This window comes from Phalacrocorax carbo, chromosome Z (assembly GCF_963921805.1).
Source record: "Phalacrocorax carbo chromosome Z, bPhaCar2.1, whole genome shotgun sequence".
NCBI classification, from domain to species: domain Eukaryota; kingdom Metazoa; phylum Chordata; class Aves; order Suliformes; family Phalacrocoracidae; genus Phalacrocorax; species Phalacrocorax carbo.
Genome location: NC_087548.1, coordinates 34,886,500 through 34,905,882, shown reverse-complemented (window position 1 = coordinate 34,905,882; position 19,383 = coordinate 34,886,500). Strand labels below are relative to the sequence as shown.

The 19,383-nt window shown below is 38.6% G+C and overlaps 1 long non-coding RNA gene across 1 annotated transcript in view; it reads left to right on the top strand.

The window, feature by feature from the left end:
- The window catches only part of LOC135310437 (uncharacterized), a 137,731-nt gene that overhangs the window by 100,232 nt on the left and 18,116 nt on the right, over positions 1-19,383 (top strand). Inside the window, exon 3 of the long non-coding RNA XR_010370495.1 lies at positions 16,746-16,917. This is a non-coding gene — a long non-coding RNA (uncharacterized LOC135310437). The remainder of the gene's footprint in view (positions 1-16,745; positions 16,918-19,383) is intronic.

The following is a 19,383-nucleotide window of genomic DNA, read 5'->3' as shown; positions in this document are numbered from 1 at the left end:
TTTTGCAGCTGGCCAGCATTCCTGAAGCATCCTGGAATAGAATGTTTCAGGCAACCCTAGGGACCACAGCAGGTTTTCAAAATGTTTTTATTAGAGGTGAACTTGATAAACAACTTGATAGTAATATATTAATCTTGATGAGAAAATATGCTTTTCATTTAAAACCGCAGTTTGGTCTGGAATGTAATTTTGAGGGTGGGTGGTGGGGACAGAGAAAGATTCCTACTTCTTATTCCTGCGAATTCTGCTACTTGACCAATTGAAACTCTACTGATGACCCCTTCATTCCTTTTTTTTCTCTCAGGGCATGTTTCCCTGTATCTAACTTAATTCTTTGATCCCTAATCGTAGTCACATGATATTAAATTCCTTTAAGCAAATGCTGAGTTCTGGATTCCAGTTTTATCCTGACTTTACCTGATAGAAATTCCTTCAAGAGAATCACATGGATATATGGGTTAATGGAGAGGAGGTGATATGTGAAAAAAAAAAAGGGGGTTGTTATGAGTAAAAAAATATTAACCATATATACCACATATTTCTGATATTTTCCTGTTGTATATCTTTACTCCTTCTGGAATGACGTGGATTCTATTTTTTCTTTTTTCTTTTTTATGCCTTTTAAACATGGTGATGGCTAGAAAAACAGGTAAACTAGCTCAGAAAATACTTGCAGGTAACTTTCATAAATATTCCAAATCCAAGCCAAAATGTAGGCTTTAGACGAAGAAAAGCACTTTAACAGAAACAAGACATTTTTGAGTATGTATCTGAATGACAGAAAGATGCAGAGATTCTCTCATTTTAATTCATGTGAAACCTTCTTCTACCCTGTGTGGCTTGCAGTGGCTAGCAGAAGGAAAGAATAATACCCTCACATATGTTATCTGTAATCCACCTATAATTAAAAAATGTTCTCCCAACCAGTCTGTGCATGCATTTTTCTCAATTCCTTTTCTGCTTGCAGTGTGGTTCCGTGGACCTTTCTAGAGATAACAGACTGAAGAGCCTGGGATGTGGACAATAGCACTTCTCTGAGCTTCAGGGGTTTCTTGAGGTCCAGCTGGCAGATTAATGTTACCTTAGCTCTTGTGGAAAGGGTCCTTTTAGCTTTTTGCTGCTGCTGCAGTATTTAATTTTTTGTTGTTATTTTAGTCTTTTGTCTTCACTAGAGCAAAGACCTTCTGCAGGTAACAATGGTAAAAGAAAAACAAGGCCTTTTTGAGGGAAAGTTGGGAACAAAGTGATGGTCTCGCTTAAACTTTGTTCAGATTAGGACTGAAAGTGAGAAGTCTGCATATAAATATCTGGAGAAAATACTGATGAGGGTGCTTTCTGAGCAAATAATCAGTATTTTAACAAGATGGAATGAGCAAACAGATGCAGTTAAGCACAAAACCACTTCAAACTGAATCCGACACAGTGTTAAGTCTGAGCATAAAATAGCATGCACCTTGCAAGCTGTACTACAGTAAGGTATAGAGGGTCAACTTTCTCCTCAGAAACAAGAGAGAAATTTGTTTGGTTCCTCCTTCTCCTCTCATATGTTCACCCTGTTTTTTTGAAATGTGATGCTCACAGAAACTTTGGCATGTTTTTCTCCTGTAATCATATATCCTGGAGTGGTGTGACAATCCAACTTCTACTAGAAAATGAATCCTTAGTCCTTGTCCTAAAAAAAGGTGGATGGTTCTATTGTGAGTAACATAATGTCAAAACCCAGGAAAGAGGTGGTGTCCCTAATATTCTCATGGCTTCTCTGCAATAGATCCACAATTTTTGAAATTTTAGAAGTATCAGCCCTACAGAGCATGGAGGAAAACTCCTTTTATTTTTGTGGCAACAATGCAAGAGGTTCTTTCCAGGGACCTTAAAGCACTCTGATAAACATCTCCTTATAAACACCTTAGAGCAATGCTTTATAAGCCATTCAGATGTTGGTATGTTTCAGGAATTAGTAATTTATTTTTACTAATAGAAAAAGTTTAGGCTTTTTTATGAGCAAGAAAGGCAATATAGTCTAAATATCTTACAGATCCAGTGCATTCTCCTAATTTCCAAGTACCTTTTACTACTTTTCCCTTTCAAAGCTATTTTTTCAACATCATCATAGCTCCCAGCCCTTCAGATACTTTTCTTGTGAGGATGATTAAACAAAGCAAATGCCTTTGTAATAAAGGAAAAATAATTAAACATTTAATATTTAATAAAAATATTTAATTGTATCAGGTTCCTTGTTTGCCCATTTTCACTTGACTCAAGCAATGAAAACACTCTAAGCTGATTCTAATACTATCAATGATAGTAGTGCTACTGCTTCAGTAAAATCTTTTATCATTAGTATTCCCACCCCAAGGAATGGCTTGTCATAACATTGACTTTGCCATATGCTGCCACTCAAACTGTAGTTGTCAAGTTATCGATGACATGGATATTTCACAGAGTACATGCTTCTTAAAGCACACACTCTCCCAATCACACAGATTTCACAGTGATCAATATAATGTAAAGGTAGAAAACATTGGGAGCTCTAACTCTTACACAAGATTCACCTATTCAGCTGTTCTTCCTCCTTCTTCCTCCAAAAGCTATATTAGTGATGCTTTTATTTGCTAAGTGATACCTTAAAACAGGACTTAGCAAACATGAGGAAGATTCCTTCCAGCAACAACTGTTAGTTTATCTGTTAATGCCCCTGGCAAAACACCGTTGGAGCTGACATGCATGACTGATGGGCTCCCTTAACAAGTAGCTCATCCTCCAAAGAGGAGTTGTGTATCTCTAGCTCTGTTTTTAGTGCCATCTGTGTCTGAGTCCCTACAGATGGTAGTATAAGAGTTTTTGCACCACCTTGATCCTGGGTATCTCCTTGGCCTAATGTGTAACCCAGATGAGCCTCAGGACTAGCCAAGATATCAGTGATCACTGAATGGCTACTCCTCTACCTGCTTTGGTTCTAAGAGTAGCAAAGCCAGCCTGATTCCTGCCTGTGTTGCAATTCCCCTGTTTTGTTCTACTTTCTCATCCTCTTTGCGCCCCTGGAAAAATACCAAGGAGTCAACTACAGGGTCTTGGAGATCCAGCTTTGAAACACATAAGGGTTGGAGGGATCTAGCAGGAACGTTTCTGCCTCTTAGGCCTCTTATAGCTGAACAGTCCTATGACAAGAATGGCATTTGACATTGTAAATTTTTGGGATAGGATATTGTCTTCTATTTATCAATGTAGTACCATAAATAACATTGTATAAATAAATAATAATTGTAACCACAGGTGGTCTAAAGTGGTAACTTGACCTCAAACTTGTTTCACATATAGAACTTTATGTGTTTTTTTTTAACTAAAATTCCTATTGCTTTTGACATTTTTACTGTGACTAATCCATGATTTTCCCCATAGTTTACCACATCAGAGTCCAAACCCAATAACGTTACATATTGTAAAACCCCTATGCCTGCAATTGTGCAGTGTGACACAGTTATTGTATGGCTGCCTTCCCCATCATCCCTTAGACAAGTTTTTTTCAAAGCTTGTTAGTACATAATTTCTGCTTTCTACTCCATTTCTTAGTGGACTGACACCTGCTTTATAAGAACTGTCTTATTTAATATTGCACAACAAAGCTGACTCAGTTAATGTTTCCCACTCCCCTAGAGAGTGGTGTGGCCATGTGGCAATGATCTGCTGTCAGCTTAGAGTCACTGACAAGGCCAAGTGACAAAATCCACATTATGGCTGTCGGCACCATACCTGAAGCTCTAGACACAAAGCAGAGGACACAACCTTCTGATGCTGCAGCTAACAGCTTTGAGCAAAATTACAGAGTTGGAAACACACATGCAAACATCTTTTCCTGTGTGCTGTATGGTCAATTTAGAGAGGACATGCAAAAATATGTGCAAATATAAATACATACATATGTTATGGATATTCTAAATAAAACTAAATAAAACTTTGTTTCATAGTACTTCTGCAGTGAAAGCAAAAATACTTACTTTCACTATATAAAGCTAAACACTTATATTTTAAATATTGCATGTATGTGAAATGAAGTGTTTTACTGCTTGTATTGCTGCACTGATAATACATAGCTGTTTTTTATTTATAAATCGTGCTTTATGAAATTATTTCCATTTGCAGCATCTTGTTCTCCGTAATGAAACAAATTTTCACCACATACACTTTTTATTCAGCCATTTGAGTTTTATTTTTGTTTTATTTTTATTTTGGTGATCCAGTGGAAATTAATCTAGCTTTTTTATAAGGTTTACCCTCTGGAGCTGCTGGAGTAAAATACCTGCAGCTGAACTACATTTAACATGTATATTGATTAGCAAGTGTTTAATCTTTTTCATCAATTACGTCGGAGCCTCAGCTTTCAGTGCCTTGTAAATTCTGTATAATTTGTGCGTGTATCTTTGTAAAAGGGACTGCTCTGTTCCAAAACAAGAACAAAAGTCAGGATAGGATTGACAGATAATCTTTTGTTTGTTGACAGATCTAGTCAGAAGTGTACAGTGTACTTTGGGGGATCTACTGTAAGTCAGTCTGTTGGCAAAGAGATCTTCTCTTGTTCCGGCTCTAACTACACACACACAGAGATATGTGCAGCTACCTCATCCACACAAACACACATTTACACACAGCTGCTTTCATCTTGGTATGTGCCAAAATATAAGGATACTTCAAATACTTACCTTCATTGAGAGTTTCAATGAAATTGATTGTATGTTAAGTATCCTTTGGAGGCTGCTTTAAATATTTTCAGCTCTGCAACAGCTTGCATGTCTTTACTTTTCGTATTCAGACTCACTGCACCATGCTCAAGTCAGAGAGAAGTGATTTGTCTGACACAGTGTTAGAAAGTAAGATAACATTGATGAAGATGTCTCCAGAATTTTGAATGGTATGCCCAGAAAAGAGTGAGATGGAGATGAAGGAGAAAGGATGAAGGGAAAAAGAAAGTTGGAGGGAAATATTATTGTAAAGAATCATAGTGTATCTCAAAACAAGGTGAAAGTTTGCTGGCTTTAGTCAACCCAATAAGTACAAACAGATTCAAACAGGTTGCACATGAGTTGAATTGGTCAACCGATCTGTTAAAGGATTTCTGGTACACAGATTCTTATGTTGTAAAGCTGGGTGAAATAAAATGCACAAGCTCATTTTGGAGGGGATATGTTAATTGAACCCATCTTGCACTTTCAGTCTGGAAAGCAGGTGTGAAATTTCAGGGGGTTTGGGTTCTCCTGTGAGAGTCACAGAACTTCCTTGTCTGATGAGGTCACTTGATAGCAAGAATGAATTTTCTTGCAGCATTCTGGCTGCAGCTCAGAAGAGCTGAGACACATACACTGAAACACATGAAAGAAGAACAGCTGATCTCCCCACTTGACTCTGGGGGGGAGGGGGTGACAGAGAATGCCCATGGGAATGATCCTCTGCATGGGTAAAGGGATGAAGAGGGAGAAATGTTATCAGAGCCTGCTCCCCTCATCTACTGTTTATAATATCAAATGTATTGATGGCAAACTTGGCTTTGAAGCAGAAACTTCTTGTTCTGTTTCCACAAAGCACAAGTCCTAAAATAATTTCAGCTTAGATTTCCGTTCTTGGCTTCTAAACTCTGACTGAACTCTGAATCCTCAAGTTGAGAGATCTGTATGCTTGGGATGGTTTCAGTTTTATTTTATATTTAATCAGTTTAATGACTTCAAGCTTAGTGCACACACTCTAGGACTCAAATGAGTCAGAATCTATGGATCTGCCCCTCAGTTTTTAGCAATGAGACACATGCAGATTTTTCAAGGGAGTGAGGCTTTAAATAATCACACACAAGGCCTGTGGAAAAAGGCCACAGGCACCTGCTGGAAACCAAAAGCAATGCAGCAGAATATTAAGAAGGGCTATGGAGATTAGGTGAGGAGGAGAAAAAGACAGAAAAGGAAAGGACTAACATAATGAACTAGAACATGTTACAGGATCACAGAATCAGGTGATAGGTGGGAAGAAACCTCCTGAGCTCATCTAGTCTAACGTCCTGCACAGACCAGGGTCAGTTAGAGCAGGTAGTCCAGGACTGTGTCCAGTTAGGTTTTGAACATCTCTGAGAACTGAGACTGTATGGCAAATTGTGCTAGTTTCTGACTGTCCTCACAGTATAAAAGGTGGGATTTAATGTATTTTCATTTGTGCTGTTGACCTCCTATCCTGTCCCTCTTCTTTGTTCCCTCCCATCAGGTATGTTGGCCCATATGAGGCCCACATGGATAAGGACCCCCTGAGCCTTCCTTTCTCTAGGCTGAACAGTTCCGGCCCTCTCAGCCTCTCCTCACATGACACATGCTCCAGTTTGTTCATCATCTTTTTGGCCCTGTGCTGGACTTGCGCCAGTATGTCCATGTCTCTTGTACTGGGAATCCCAGCACTAAAAAGTGTACATAATACTCCAGGTACAGCCTCACTAGTGCTGTGTAGAGAGTAAGGATTAGGATCGAAAGGGTATTAGGAGAATTCTGAGGGGAAAAAAGTTACAGGCAGATTAAGCTGAGAGCAAAAACATGCCATAAAAAAGATACAATAGAGCACTTCCAGGAGAAGAGGTACAAAACTTCACGGAGTAAAGGTATGAGATAGCAAGAAAGAGAAAGAACAAAAGAAAGAGAATTTTCAGCTGGAAATATTGTTGGGTTTTTATCTGTAAAAATTGATTAAAAGCATTACAACAGAAACATGCCTCCTGATATGTACAAGAATGTAAGCAGGTTACAAAAACTGCCATAACCTCAGCTAATGGGTTAAGTCACATGGTCAAAAAATGCTGAAGTAACAATTCCAGGACTAACATTAATTACACTTTCTTTTATTTATGATATAGTCTACAGTTCACAGAATATTAACTATACTAAGGAAAAGCATGTGTACACGTGAATGTCTTTGGGGAAGACCTGCAGTTTAGTGAATCTTAGATCTCAGTTTTAATCTCCACCTGGTTTTTGAAGATACATCCAAGTCAGTTACTGTGTATAGAATATAATTAATTACAGCATTAGCTTATCTCTGAAATGAAGAAGTATTTCAAGCAATTATCAGAGTAGGATATGTTTAAGAAACCATATTGCTTTTAAATACAATCTCATAAAATAAGGATTTATGTGGGATTGAAAGTGCCCATTACTCTGCAGGATCAGGCCTATTAATAAACATAATGAGCATTTTAGGCAATAAGATTTCCATAATGTCTTGACTTTACTGCCACATTTCTAATGTAAAGCCTGTTCCAAGAAGATACTGCCAAACTGGAAGTTTATATGATATTGGTTTTGGATCTATAAAGCCAGTTTATATACCCCATTCCTGTGCTGAAACTGCCCTAGTAAATTCATTACCCTTGGGAAATACACACAATGTATATTTAAACAAAAGGGTAAATGATTTTAATCTCTAAACTTCGCCTCCCTCCTGCCTTCCTGTTTTCTTCTGCCTCCTCTTTCTTCCCCTCTACCACCCCCTTCAAAAAGAGAGTTCAGGGAGGAGGTGAGTGTTCAACACCATATGACAGTCATGAAAGATGTATATTCCCAATAAAATTTGATTCTCCAGATGAGCATAGTTGACAGGATTGCCACAGCACAATCTTTTTTAGTTCATGTTTCTTTAAGGTCTCTGTAAATAAACAGAATGAAATTATGGTGCTGAGAGGTCAGAATAACAATATTTTCTAGTTTAATAGTCTCTCTCTTTCTTTTCAGCTGGCTGGAATTCACATTGTTGTTAACCACTTTTTAATAAATTCCAAGTTTTGAACACTGTGCACTTCTATACAGCTTGCAGCTGGAAATAAACAGACTCACAATGGCTGAAGGTAATTCAGCAATTTTAAGTCTTTTATGAGGATAATGAAGTGAGAGTTTCTGGAAAAAATATCTCTGTGAACTATTTGTTTTCCAGAACTTTTTCGTTGTTTGGAGGATAATGTCCTCTCCTTATAATAGTTATGATTTTTCATTATATTATATATTATATATAATTTTTCATTATATTTCTTGATTATTTTTTCTGTTAAAACTCCCCACCATATTTAAAACCTTTCATCTGTTCCCCTACTCTCATTTCTTCATTGTTGATAAGGATGCATCACCTAACACATAAATTATTTTGGCAGCTATTCAGTGAGTGCAGACCCTGGTCTGTGTGCAACAGCTTGCTTTTACTTGTTTTCTGCACTGACTGTTTTTTAAGAGACTTCTGTATCCTATTGCTCTCTGTATATTGTGCCAAGCACTGCCCATGCTTTTCTGATCACGATCAGGCTAAAATATTACCTTTAGCCTTTTTGAGGAAAAAAGTTTCAAGAGTCCTTTTTCTGAGGCTGCAATAAATGTGTGAATTGCTCTACTTTGTGGCTACTGGAATATTGAAGGTACAGCTAAAAACAACAAAAAATAACCCTTCTGTGTGGAATTCTCTGACAATGTGTAACAAAGGAAAACAAGGAATTTAAGAGGTAAAAACACAGCTTGCTGAAGGCTGGTAAATAGCTTTTGACTGGGAATAGAAACTAAGTACCCAAATCTATTCAAATGGATCTCAGGACTCATGAACTCTTGCCTGTGATGATAAAAGTTGCATTAAAAAGAAGCAAAACTATTTGAATAGCTAGGAAGGTCCCTTTCTTTTTCTGAGCCACTCTTCTCATAGTCCCCCATGAACACCTTCCTTCTGCTTCTCATCAGGAAGAGAGGTTTCCAGCAGTGATTAGGTTTGGAAAATCATCTGGTGGTGAAGCTTTTGGGAATATCCTTCAGAGGTTATTTTAACCGCATCCGGCCAGCAGATCTTTCATTGCATTGTTATGCCTATCCCTGGGAACTGTATGGTGGCATTCATGAATGCTGTCATGAACCAAGATGGAGGCTGCCTGTGTACTGTGAAATGGAGCAGGGTACAAGAGCTACCTGTGTAAATGCTGCCTGACTCAAGTCAAGGTCCTGCTAGCTGAGCAGCTGCATCAGCCCACATCGTACCTCAGCTAACTAGCCTTTCTGAGAACTCTGTGAGCGTGCTTAGAGCTAACCTGGGGTCTCAGACATGATGCCTAATTGTGTTGTAAAGAAGTGTTTCTAGTCCTTTCCCTTAGCCACTAGACAACCTTGATTCAGAAGGTATGCACAGGTGTGTTTGACTCAGTATGGGCTTAGCAGCTTAGGCCTCATCGCTGCTTTCCTTTATACCGCACTTTTAATTATGACACTGCAATTGCAGGAAATGGTGAGACACTTGCAGTACTGCCAATATTTTAAAAAACCCAAACAAACAGGTGGTAGACTCCCCTGACTTCCCCAAAAATCATGTGATGAATGCATCTTGAGGTTTTAAAATTTATTTTGGTGTCTTTGAGGGGTTGAACTAGACTTGCCATATATTTTCAACTTCTTTCTGCAGTTATGAAGGTTAGAGACTCGCGTTTATACATCTGAAAGCTGAGATTCCTGTGCAGATGCTTAATTCTGGGAGCTGCCAACTTTGAAAGAAGATGACAGGTTTGATATTACAAATTACAGGAGCTGGTGATCTGCACTTAGGTTTACTCTCAGTTCGGTATTTTCTATTAAATGTTGCCGCAGCATGACTGGGATACAGAGGTTGCAAAGAAAACTTCTTGAGCAGCTGAGAATCAAAAATAAAATAGCTATCAGTGTGAAATGAAGCAATTTTACACCATGTCTGTACATACACATACCACACTTTCCTCAGAAATCCTGGGTTCTATTTAGACAGGCATCTATGTTTATAGTTGACTCTGTCCTGAAAATTACTAGCTATGTTATGCTAGATTTAACTGGCTCTGGAGAATTTAAAGGAATACCATAACAGAATTGCCAGTGTTGAATAGGAAAATTAAGCCATTATGACAGTGGAAGCACATTTTGAAACTCCATGCTTACCTTTAAATGCAGTGCTTAAATTAATTTTATGTGGTCTTTTTTTAAACTGTTGGGCTTCCCATAAGGGACCGGGATTTGGGTCTTCCTGTTTGAATGGTTGGAAGTATGTCTGTTTTCCTCCCCTTTCACCCCCCTCTGAACTCCGGATACAGTTTAAATGTGCTTTGCTGGAAAAAATTCCCCTATCCTGGACCCCCTTTCTTGTGTGGATTCACTTAGTCTACAAGCTGAACAATGGTACTGATGGTAGAGAAATTTATTCTGCTTTCAGCTATAAAATTTATTTGGACTGAGGAGAAAAAGCTATTGACAGATATTCAAGAATAAGTGCAGAATGCTAACTTTGCAAGCTTTGCTTCTCTCTTAACCATGCAATACCTTTTAGCACAGAAATGGAGATTACAAGGTGTGTACCTTAAGTTCTGGAGACCAGATTTTGTTCAGACACGCACTTGAAATTTGAGAAGCACTCCTGAAATATATCCAAACCCCTCAATTCCTCAAAATTGTTCTCACAGTATTGCTATTGCAGGCTCTGCCTGCTAGCTTTTTTGGCATTTTTTCTTCTACTTAAGGTGGAAGTTCAGTCTTTTACACATTATTTTCTCACATCTGCTTATGATTCTAGAGAAGAAAAAAGGGAAGCTGAGAAAGCTTACCAGAATTGTAAGAAGTTGGGTTCTCAATGTTTTTCCATCCAAATATTTTTCCTAAACTCTCGTCCCTTCCCTCTGTAACATTCTGGCTATGCTTTCATCCTCTGGTGTTTTGCTGCTAGATGCAATACAGTAAGGTAAAAAACTAGTTGATTTGAACTAGTTTGATCACTGTGACAGCTCCTTCCTCAGCTTTTTATTTTCTCCTGCACCATATTCCTCTAAGGAAAATGCTGAGATGTTATTAAGCATGATGAGATGTTATGAACCCAGGCTAGGCAGCTGGTCCCACATAGACATGATGAGTATTTTCTGTGTATGGAATTATGTTTCATACCTTGAGGAAGAAAATGTATATAGCAAATAATTGGAGTAAGACAGGAAAATGGTGGGCAACAGGGTTTTTTAAAATCTTCTTTTCCTAGTTCCTACTGTGTTGTAGGACAATGGATGTTGCATTCATATCAACATCTATCAAGCCCTTTGTCAGCAGAACACAATACAATAGACTCACATGTGCAGGCTGTATCAGGTCAGATGGAGATTACTAATTTTTCCTTAAACAAAAAGTCTCTTACTTGTCAGTAAAGGTGCAAGAGATTTTTTCTGAAAAAGAAAAAATAATATTGAAAGTAACCTCTTTTTAACCCTCCTCTTCCTCCACCATGCAATAAATGCTCTGGGAGTTCTAACACCCTTAGCTTTACAGTTTACATAACATGAGCCTGTTAGTCTGCTGGAGTCAGTCTCCATTGACAATGAATGGAACTGTCAAGCTTGCTATGATTCCCCAAACCCTCAGCTGATGCCTTGTCAGCTTGGCTGGGTTTAGAGCAGCCTCAAGGCCACCCTAAACACTGTCAGCTGCTAAGGCCTCCCAAGGAGTCATCAGCCTGATTGAGCTAAGCTGCTCTCCCCTTCCTGCAATAGTGTCTAGACATAAGCTTTGATGGGAGGTGGTTTTACAGCTGGCTGCCACAGCAGGAGTGGAGCAGGACCCGGATTTGGAACTATATCTTTCACTTCCTTATTTTGAAACTGTTTTTTGGTGAGTGCTGCCTAAATGGATCAGTGATCCTACATAGGTATGACAGTGCTGATATGACAGAGGAAGGGCAACCTGAATATTGTTATTTTAGAGCTTGGACAAAGTACTGATTTCAGCTCATTTTGGAATGGGTTGAAGATCATATCTATGATTTTGCTGAGAAATATAGCTGGGTATTATTTCAGAACTGTCATCCTAAGAGGTTTTTCTCCATTAATTAACTACATAAGATTCACTATATTTCTTGCACATGGCATAACTCAGAAGTAGGAGTGACAGAGAGCTGGAAGCATTTCTGCAGATTTGCATCAGCTTATGGTCAGTCTTGACTGCAGCAACAAGTAGGCATGATCCCATCCAGGCCCTGCTGTCACATATGTGTTTACACATATCCTGTGCCTAATAATTGAACTATTCCTAACATGTATTTTCCTAGCATATTTTAACATGCTATTTACTCTATTTAACATCTTATTTACTATTTGTTGTGATAGGTGAGGCTGTTATGGAGCTAAGGAGCTATTAGTCTTCCTGATTAACAGTTTTCTAATAGCATCTTCATTTAATTCTAGAACAGAAAAGCTCCATCTAAAGCCAAGGTTTTTTTTGAATCAATTTAATGAAAGAAACCAAAGTGTACATGCTCATACGAGTAACTGTATTTGTGGTCAGCAGTATTGACCAGGAAGACGAGCAGCCATAGACCACCTTCTTTCCAGTTGTAATGATTTTTCCAGCAACCATCCAGGGAATTTGTTACTGGATGGATTTAATTACACATTCCTTAAGGTTAATGACAGACAGCATGTTTACCTAATGGCACGAACTATGAGGTCTGTAATCTGGAAGCAAATGGAGTGTTTACAGTACTACAGGAAGATGACATGTAGGCCAGGGAAACCCACTGTGATTTTTGTTTCCAGGCAAGCTGTGAGTTCCCATTTCTTTGTTGATTTGAATAATACTTCTGTGCACAAAAGAACAATTGTACCTGTGCTTTAGCTGATGGTCTCCTGCAGTGGCTGTGGACGGAGAAGTAGAAGCAGCTCTTTGAATTGTGCTTGCTGTCATTGCATTTAAAAACCCATGCCCCTTGCAGCTTGTGTCAATGTAAGTGATGCTCCATCAACACACTTTAACAATCTGATCGAGTAGTTACTGAAACCCTTGAAGGACGCATGCAGGTCCATCTGGAAATTAGCACCACTGCTGCCTTGTGCTTATATGCTTGTACTCATAGCTTGTCTCCAGGATGCGTTCTGGGTTTATGGTTTCAGCATATATTCCCTTCACTTCAGGACAGAGTCCAGATGTAGTGCTCGCTAAAGTAGATGTGCAAGTTTGGGGATAAAGCTACCTATTTGACTGTTCTTCTGACATATCAATGAGAGTGTTAAACTATTTTTAAAACTCTCTGCTAACCATGTTAAGCAAATGCCCTGTCCTGAACTCCTGTGAGTACTGACGCCTACTGTACCTGTCAGTATACTTTGACTAAATAACAGTTTAAAAGAGTACTGCTTGTAATTCAAGGAAAATTCCAGTTTTATTGCTGAAGCCTAGGCTCTGCCTTCCACTTGCCCCATGCATTTGCCATGCCTCTTTTTGTTATATTGTGATCTAAATTTCTGTTCATTGTATTAGTTTTGAACAGATTTTAACTTTCAATATTAAATGGAGTTGCTTGTGGAGAAAAGTGCTATGCATCATGTCAAAGAGAAGCAGAATCTGGGCTTTTGACTAAAAATTCCCCTGTGTTTTTAGTTTTCTATAGTGAACCTTAAAAATCCTATGCAGCTGACTAAATTAAACTATCCAGAATAAATGCTACCAAGGTCAGTTCTCAGCAAGATGGTTTCCAGAAGCAATGTGTTTAGAAATGCTAATTCTGTTTCTATGCATAATTACACAAAATATTTTGGAAGTGAGATGTTCAAAAAAATGGATGCCTTTTACTTGGAAATGTATGTCAGTGGCTGAGGTGGTTACTCAAACAGAAGAAAGATGTTCTTTAGTGTACTGGAAAACAAACTGGTTTCTTCCAAGGGACACAGATGGTGTGTACTGAGACACAGCAAGTCATACTGCCTCTCCTGTAATTTTGCTCTTGTGGTTTGGTCATGGGAAGTAAACCATTCTATAATTCCTACCTTGTTCTTCACTTCTCATGCTGTGAAAAACCTGCACATATAAGTAACCTCTTTCTCAAAGGCACTGTGTTTTAGATATTGAAGTCTGTATATCAGGGTTGTCACTTTAACTTCCGAACTTGAGAATGAGGGCATGGGACTTCAGCTGCTTAAAAATAACCATTAATTAATTTGATGTGCCTAGTTTAGAAACTTGTCCAAATCCACTGGTTACACTGATGCTGGGGCAGGAGGGGCAGCTATGAGTCCTATACGCATGTACTTGATAGTGCTGCTTGTAGCAGATGGCTTCTTGACTGACTTCCGCATGAACCAAGCACTATTGAGAGGCACTCTGGCTCTGGTCTTGCATCCCTGATAAGTTGCATGGCCATCCAACCCTATTTAAAATGAAAAGTTTTGAGTGTTAGTCAAAATTTAAAAGATGTATGGATGGTTTTTTTTTGTGGAGGAAAGGCTGCTGAAGGCATTTTGTGGTCTAAGAGCAGAACAAGCTTGTTTGTATATAGATCCTTCTACTTTAATCAGAGTAAAGGTAACGACGGTCCTTTCAGTTAAGACACTGTTCTGCATTTTGCAAGATCTGGGTTGAAATCTTTATGCTACTGCAAGCATCCTTTGTGAGCTTGGACAGGTAGCTTAACAGGTATAATGTCCCCATTTATAAATCAGCAACAGCACACTTTGGCAAATCATTAACCTGTGCTAGATCATGAGGTATATAAGACAGAGAGATGTTCATATCTATGGTACTGAGGACCATATTAATTTCTAATATGGTTAGAGTCTACCCAGGTAGCTTAGAAAGCTTAAATTTTTTAACTTTCTGTTTTAAATACAGGGGGAGTTTTTGGTTTGGGGAGTTATAAAAAAGGTTAAGAATGAGCAGAATATAATGAGGGGTATGAACATCCTGTGGGAAAAAAAAACCAAAAACCAAACAAAAAACCCAGTTTCTCTGGATGGAGGCAAAAAAGCTGTCTTTGAAAGTATCACTACAAAATTGACCTTAATGTACTTTTAATGTACATTGAGATAGTGGCTGAAATTTTCCTTGCCATCTCTCTGCTTGAAGGAGAAATCTTAATGAATGCTTGAGTTCAATCAATTAGTTTTACCTAAGTAGAACAGAATAGAAAAGAAACACCACCCGTTTTCTTTGTTTATACACCAAGTTTTGCAGTGTTCTTTTTCAAAGAGCTCTATGCCCATATGTAATTTTCGTGGTTTAGCCCCAGCCAGCAACCAAGCACCACACAGCTGCTCGCCCACTCCCCCTTGGTGGGACAGGGCAGAGAATTGGAAGAGTAAAAGTGAGGTAACTCATGGTTTGAGATAAAGACAGTTTAATAGGTAAAGCAAAAGCTGCGCACGGAAGCAAAGCAAAACAAGGAATTCATTCACTGCTTCCCATGGGCAGGCAGGTGTTCAGCCATCTCCAGGAAAGCGGGGCTGCATCAAGCATGACCGTTACTTGGGAAGACAGACATTAGCACTCCAAATGTCCTCTCTTCCTTTTTATTCCCCCAGCTCTATATGCTGAGCATGATGTCGTATGGTATGGAATATCCCTTTGGTCAGTTTGGGTCAGCTGTCCCGCTGTGTCCCCTCCCAGCTTCTTGTGCACCCAGCAGACCACGGTGAGCTGAAAAAGTACTTGACCAGTGTAAGTGCTACTTAGCAGCAGCTAAAACACCTCCACATTATCACCACTGTTTTCAGCACAAATCCAAAACAAAGGCCCATACTAGCTATTATCAAGAAATTTAACTCTACCCCAGCTGAAATGAGGACAAGATAAAAAAAAAAAAAGAAAAAAAAGAAAATTCAGAATGGGAATTGTTTTAATAGATTAGTATCTTCTGAGTGTTCTGCTGAAAAAAGCATTTGATTTTAATGTATTATGACCAGTAGAAATTGTGCTTTGTGCATGTGCAGCAAATTCATGACTAAAGCACTGCACACTTGTTGATAATAAAGGCCATTCAGTGCCTATGGCCAACTCAGTGTCATATCCTTGCAAAAAATTCCCCAGATAGTGCATTTTTTATGCTCTACAATGTGGTGATTATTCTAGAGATAAAATTTTGTTATATATTGGTGCTCATCCTTGAAACAGTAATGTCTTTGTAACATGCTTCTATTTGAAGAGATCCTGTAAAGTTTCTCAAACAGCTAGTGAGTGAAGCAAGCTATGCTTTCCATTTTTACTGTACTTAGTAATTTAAAGCAGAAATGTTATTGCTGGAATGAGGGACAACATAAATTGTGAGGATGAGTAGATTCGCAGGGTAGAAGAAATGGATTTTATCAATGAGACTCCAGAAGATTAAATGAATGATTTTTTTGGAACAAGAGAAATCATGCAGTATGTTTAGCACTATTTTTCATGTTATGTATGTTTGTTGTATGCACTTGAGTCCTTTAGAAAACTCTGGAAGGGACTTTGGTTGAGAACTTACATGATGAAGAAATCTAGAAAAGGAAGATGAAAATGTAATGTAATGTTTAAAGGAATTGTCAGTGGATACTTATGCCTTAATCTGCTGTGATAAATGATCCCTTAGCTGCCTTTTTCTTATCATCCATAGAGAAATTAATATACATTTCATCCAGGAGAGTGCCAACGTTTTATCATATGATCAAGCGCAGAAAGAAGGACATTAATAATAGACAGAAAGCTTTCAGACAGAGAAAGCTACTTATTCAACAACATCTGATGCAGCCTGCAAGAACATTCTGTCATGCACACTAAACAGGAGCACAGAAACAAGAGACTGACCTCTCCCAAAACTTAGTATGGTATGAGTTAAATATGATTTACTTAATCATTTTAGTGATTTTAGCAGAAATACTCTTGAACTATAATGGAGTAAAATGAAAGAAGAACCAGTCCCATGGACTACTGCCTTTCTTGCTCTTGTTTCTCCCCATGTGTACACAGCTCCAGTAGACTTGGGCTCCATCCTGCATTCTGTGATAACTCCTTGTGCAAGTCTCAGCTGCCAGAGGGCTCTGATATCCCTCTAGGACAGTAAAAGCAGAGGTACTGGTAAAGGACAGCAGAAGCCATGACTGGAAGGAAGCCCTCTAAAAATCCCAGCAGCAGGACTGAGGTAAGCATATTGGGGGTTTGCTGTGGAAGGGCAAAGTAGCACGTGCATGGCTGAAAGAAGGGCTTGGATTCAAGCTGGGAGGCAGTGTACAGGGGCTAACAACAGAGTACAAGATTGGGTGGCCCTTGGACAGGAAGCTTTATGATGTGGTTAAATGAAGCAGAGAAAATTACTAGGGTAGAACAATCTTCAACCTGGTAAGTAACTGCCGCAGTGGAAGCTGTGATGTGGCATGGTTATGGCTAACACTCTACCTGTTGAAACTAGGCTTCATCCTTCCAACTGATGTGCCCTGCATATCCAGAAAATTGGGGGCTGCTGGATTCATGGTTTTGTCTACCAAAAATAAGTGTTGCTTATTTGTAGCATTTGAAATAAGATAATGTTGTTACTATTCAACACAGACACTTAGTACTTCTCAAACCTTTGACAGGCTTAGTAAATGGAAGTGGCTAACACCTGCGGTGAACAGGCAGTATACAGCTTATAACTGCAGACACCCTGGGGAAGGATATACCTACTGTTTTTACAGGGGTGTGTACAAAGTAATTTCAGCATGTGTTGCAAAGAAAACCACTGAAATAAACCAGCTTTTGTCAAAGAGTTAGCATCTACACAGTAAGAAGCACCACTTGAGGACTCTCACCATGAGCTCAGCAGCTGCACCTGAGGAGTTTGATCTGGTGCACATTTATGTTGAGAGTGCATTTACTGCGTGCACTATATAGATTTGAGACTCACTGATAACTTTCACTCTTAGAATGTGTAGATGCACCTGTAGGTGTCCCTTCAAACTGGAGCCTGGTGCAATGTACCATTGACTTAAGACAGCAATTTTGTGGGCTGTAAAATGCTCATCTGTCCCATTTATCGCTCTGTATCTGGACTTTGCAGAATAATGGACACTAAAGCTTTTTTTTTCTTGCATGGGTTTTTTGGAGATTTTTACTATAAAGTACAATCTTTGTACATAAATAACACATCTATGCCTTTCTATTTAATGATATTAATATTTCCTCTGCTTATGAGCATTAAGGGTGCTGCATTGGCTTGTTGAAGCCAGAAAATCAAAGCTACAGTCGTTACAGTTTGACCTTAACTTGTCCTAGTGTGCTTTTATTTTTCCTCCGTAACAGTTTGATTTGAGAGATGGAGCTCTAGCCTTAACTTTGGATGTCCTAGACTCTCCCAGTGCAAGCCAGTTCTTGACATTGTTTTTTAAATATTGGATTCCCCACCCCTTGCCCTTTGTATTTAAGGTTATTTTTAACTGAACTGCCTTGTTAACCTTGGGGGACATCAATGGAGCTGAAAACCATTCAAGTAATAATAGCTCAACAACTTGCTCCCCTGTGGACAGCTCTTCAGAGTCTGTCTGGAAAAGCTCATATTCAAAGCAAAGTAACTGACTGGTTCCTTTTCTTTGAGTTCATTTGGAATTTTCTTTTAGTGGCAGTTTCAGCAAAAGGAGTCACAATGAAAACCCGGAGTCAAAACAGGGGCCGCTGCCACACTAATTAAACCAGAGCCCATTTGTATAAACTGGTATCCTCCTGCAAAAAGGCAAGAACTAATGCAGGGCCTCTTTCCCCACAGCACCCTTTAATCTTCAGGGAATTACATTTTTAAATATGATGAAAAATAGTGTCACTTTGTTCATTATACTCTGCTTGCCAAACTTGAGTGCTATAGAACCTGCCAAACATTAACTTTAAATTTAGTAAGCTGAACCACTTTCCAAATGCTGTCATACTCTCAGAGGGGAGCACAGGCTGTGAATTGTTCTGCATGGGAGATATCAGCAATCTGCTACTATAGTTTTTCAGAAGAACGATACTAAGGAATATATGATGAAACTGCAGTATTATGTCACTAACCTTTGGGAAGAAAACGTGTTCCCATTTCACTTGCTAAGTGTTGTAAAGGAAGAATAAAAGCACTACAGTTTTTTCTTTTTTTCCCCTCTTCTATTATTCACACAAGAGCAACAGTTATATAGATAGCACAGTAATAATTCAAGAAAGTATATCAAACAAATCAGAAATGTATAAACTTGCCTGTGGAACATCTCCTGTTTTAATAGCGTACAATATTACAAAGTGCAGGTGAGATGATTCAATTTTTCTTTCCCTGTCTTTCTCTGCTGTGATTTAATAGTATCCATGTTTATATCTAATTAATGAACACTGCTGTTGGTGTGGGTTGTTTAAATAGAGCACATTTTGTTATTTTATCTGATTTATTTTTAAAGATTTATTATTTTAGCTCTGCTTCTGGTGACTGGGGAGAAGTATAACTCAGCACAAAGAAAGAAAAGAGAGCTAGGGGCAAGAGTAGTAATGAAGACAAACTTTAGCACAAGTGTTCTTCTTGAATATGAACAAAAACTCCATCTGCATAGTAGTAAACAAATCGCACTTATACCAAATTCAGGGAAAACCTTTTCAAATTAATGCTCCATGCTAA